This window comes from Saccopteryx leptura, chromosome X (assembly GCF_036850995.1).
Source record: "Saccopteryx leptura isolate mSacLep1 chromosome X, mSacLep1_pri_phased_curated, whole genome shotgun sequence".
NCBI classification, from domain to species: Eukaryota; Metazoa; Chordata; class Mammalia; order Chiroptera; family Emballonuridae; genus Saccopteryx; species Saccopteryx leptura.
In genome coordinates this window covers 54,513,371-54,517,792 of record NC_089516.1, presented here as the reverse complement: position 1 = coordinate 54,517,792, position 4,422 = coordinate 54,513,371, and positions in this window count along the sequence as shown.

Here is a 4,422-nt window from a genome sequence, read left to right as displayed (position 1 = left end):
TAAAAGTTCAATGATAGAGGCAAACTGTGGTGGCTGAGCTTTTTGAATCCAGAACTCTTGTGGGGCTCTGATTCCCACTTTCCTCTACATGCCATTTTTCCCAGTCCAGGAGGCAGAGCCCTCCTTTGGGGTAGGGTTTTCGGGTACTTCTTGTTGAGCTCAGGTCAGGAAGTCTCTGTGGGAAAATATTTCTGCAACAGCTTGTCTGGGCCATATGTTGCAGAGACTCAATAAAATGAATTCTCTTGTAAGGGACCAGAAAACTTATTATTTGCTCAGGGGGAAATTGGGTCCCAGGGAGGGAAACATAGCCCTGGGATTGTCCAGAAAGACCAGTACAGGTCTGAGTCTAAGATTTTTCTCCTGAGTCCTTCTTCAGACTTGCTGTGGATGAGGCACTGTTGTAAAGTAGCATACCCCAGATGCTGAAAAGTACTGTACCTCACTTCTGCAGGTTTATGTAGAGAAACCAAGTCCAGATGAATTTTGAAAAGTTTTATTAAAGAAATATATTTATTAAATATGCCGGCCACATATGGCTGACATGGGGCATTTGCAGACCCAAATCATGTGCACCAAATACATCCCAGGGGCTGGTTATATACTCTTGATCACACACGAGCTGAGGAGAGCATGACATCATGGTACAAGCTTACAACATTTGTTTTGGGGATACACAAGAACATTAAGACTTTCAAGGTAACACAATCAAAGACATTTACAATCTTTCAGGGTTCATCTTCCCTCCTTTGCCTAGAGGTATGTTATTCTCAGGATTCCAGGAAGGGGGGAGGAAGTACGATCAATGTAGGGTGGTATGCAAATTCTGTCTCCCATTGAAAGAGAAGTTTCTCGGTTATCCTTTATTTTAGTTTTAAAACTAAATGACCCACTGTCCTTGCAAGCCAGAAACTTCTACATTCTTCTCCCTCCCCTTCCCAAAGGAAGGGCAGGACAGTAAAGCCTGACATTTCCTCCTTGAATATCAATATTAATTTTGCAGCTTTTTGGTACCTTACTACAGCACCAACTCATCTCTGAAAGATGGATGGGAGGCTACATAAAGGGGCTTTAAAATTCATTCACCCAGTCCATAGAACTGTAACACTCACTTCAAACAGGATGGATTATTGGGTAGGGAAGTGGAACTCAGCATGAGCAAACAAGAGTATCACTGCTTGGGGCCTAAACACAGGGCACATATATTAGGTGTAAGAAGCCTTTGAAAGAGATGCTATTCCTTCCCTGGGACAAAAAGATAAAAGCATGTCTCTTGGGGGAAGGGACTCAGAACATTCCTATTGGTTTTAGTGGCTAACCAGACCATCTCCAACCCCCAGAATTTCTCCATTATAAAGAAGAGAGTGTGTTAGTGTAAAGCCAGTAGGCACGGCCACCATCACAGCCACCTGGCCCATGCAGGTTCACATTAAATTCAGGCAGATGGTAGTGAAACAACGGAGCCAAGAACTGGTGGGCCATTACCTTTAATCCTAGCTTGCACCTGGTGGGCAAGTAAAAACACAAACTGGGCTTCAAAACCCACTCATTCAGTGCTCACAAAGCTACTGACTTATCCGAGTTTCCTAGAATCAAAGGTTTCTAGCTCACTAGCCTTATTCACCTCTGTTTCCCATCTCCTTCTCTCACACAAACTCTGCACAAACTAGCTTCTCCTTCAGCATTCTGCCATCTTGGCTGCCTCTCCTCTCCTCCATGTGGCCTTTCTCTGCTCTCCTCTAGCATGGGCTCCTCCTAGAATGTAATCACTCTTCTCCTGGAACAAAGTGATCTCTCTTTCTTTTAAAACCCTTTGGTGCAAAAGCCCTCCCCCAACACATATTAACATAATCACACCCATCCCAAGCAAGAAAGGCAATTAATATTATCTCCTGGGCGACAGGCTTCCACATGGGCAGTGCCATCTTTAACGAAGTGAGCATAATATATTTTATCTGCCCAACAGTTAGTCACAAGATACAAAATAAACATGAATCTGTGTGTGATAGAGACAGAGGAGAGGGAAAAAGAGTGAGTTAAGGAGGGTGAAGGAAGGGAGAGAGGGAGAGACTTGAGTTCTCAACCCTGCTCTGCTTCTCTTCTACCCCCCCGCTGGTCCTTCATGACCCCTATATAATGATGTGTTTTTTCTACTCCTGATTTTATGGGGCTTGTAATACTTCCAAGAAACAAGAGAAGTGGGGAAAAAAACCTCAATCCTCTCTGTCCCCTCCAAATGAGCCTTGGATCCCTTGGAATCACTGGAGAGCTAGGAGGAAGATGGCAGTACATCTTCTCAAGACATGCCTCCACTCCTGACAGTCTCAGGACAGATCCAACGTGTGGGAACTAATTAAGGGAAGCATCCTAGTGTTCAGGTTCAGTGAGAGGCAGCATGCGTAGCTTCCTGCTACCAACCCCAAACTCCTACTGCTTTTGATGACATGGAAACTAAGCCAAGCAAAGTAGAATTGATTGGAGCTAAGGATGCCAGGAAGCTTGCCCTTGAGTAGCCCTCCTCAAGCTGTCCCATTCTTTTGTTCCACCCGGACCACTAAGGGAAGTTAAGAGGAAGAGAAGGCTATTTGGGGGTAGGGGAAGTCCTGCCTTTGGGACATGGGTGCATATTTGTGAGAATAGACACAAACATGTTTGCAGAAAAAGTCTGGTTGAAAATATGTTGTGAAACAAAGGTTCACCTTTGGGAGCAATTTAGCTGAGATGCAAACAAACAGTGTTGTGGCCCCTTGGAGAGATGCCTCCTGGTCTGGCAGAGCTAAGGAGCAGTCCTTGCTTGGCCCTGGCTGTTTCTCCACCCATCCTGAAGTGTGACTGGCTGTTCCTAGCCCTTCCTGTCTTCATCTCCAGGGTCCTCCAGAGGGAAACCAGAGTAGAGCTGCCCTATGATGGCCCCCACTGCAGCCGGGGTGACAGGCATTAGGCTCCCTTTTCAGGGACCTGTGAGGGTCTTTATTGTGGTGGCTGGTTCTTCCTGCCTGACTCTCTGGATAGGATCTGTCTGGAATGTCTGCTCCTTCATATTATTTCCCTGCCAAGCTGCCTTGGCTTTGCCCAAGCTTTCTAGCAAGAGTCCAACCTTCTCCCAAATAAGCCTGGAATTTACAAATGGACAAGTAAAGGAAGAAGGTCAGACTTATTTATAGTTAAGGGGGTGATAAAGGGGGTTATTCTACAGCATGTTGTTTATTGTTCCTCTGTGAAAGTTCCCATGGGTTGCCCAGGCTTGGTGTTAAAGGGATATAGAGCCAGTCCTCCAATTGGATCAGGAGCTTCTTGAAGGCTGGGGTTAGCTTTCATTGCCTGGCATATCCATAGCACCCAGAAGAAGTAAATTGTTGACCAGAGAGCCTCCCTCAGACCATGGTCCTCAGAGAACAATTCTGGCCTGATTGCTTCCTGAAGGGCTGGCTTTGCCTTGGTTATACAAGTCTGGCCTTTAGGGCATGCCCTCTGTGGAAAAGTCTTCTGCATAAAAGTCAGTCAATTTTGACCATTACTTTCTCTGGTGCATGTACTGTGTGCCATCACATTGCATTTTTTAAAATGTTGGATTGCACAAATATTACTTGATATTTTCCTAAAAAATAGAAACATTATAGGTGTAGCTAACAAAGTGCCTTGTCCCCCAAAGTTATGCTGTCATGCTGTCCCTGAGCTAACTCTTGTGGTTGGCTTGGTGTGCATCCTTGTGAATTCTTGCTATCATATGCTGATACGTACACCTGTGTGTGCCCTGGGCTTTGTGTACAGGGTCTTATGTAAGCTGCCTCACACAGTCCTCTGAGAAAGCAAGGAGTCCCCCAAACTGTGTATAAGTAGGAAAAAGCTAGCTGTAAGCTTCTGGTCATGCTACCCTGCTGGGCAAACCCCAGATCCCTGCTAGCCCCAGCAGAATCTGAAATTCAATATTCCAGGTTTTCTCTCTTAGACTGGCTTTACAGAAGGTGGAGGAATGCAGCAAGAAGAATGTGGACATGTGGGTGAGAGAGAAGAAGGTGTGTAGAGTGGGACTGTGTTGTATCTGAGAGAAGCCTAAGATCCTGGCTTCTTCAAAAGGAGCCAATGACTCACCATCCAAAAACTCTTGCCCACTTTCCTTTCCCCAACCTCAGCCCTTTTCGGAAGCTAAGTTCAGGGAGCCCTGGAAGATTTCTTCTCATCTCTGCCCCATCCCAGGTACCTCTCAGGTTTCTCAGTGGTTTGCCGTCTGGCCAGGTAGACTGACCAGACTGTGGCCAAAGCTGGAAGGCAGTTGTATGAAAGAAATAAGTTGGTAGCATTGAGTCCCCTGACGTAAAGCCCTGAGTGAAGCATGCTCTATGTAAGGGAGGAAGGGGAGGGGTTGGTTACTCCTTAGGGAGCTGGGGAGGGGTTGGTTTCTGGGTCTGAGCAGACAAGCAG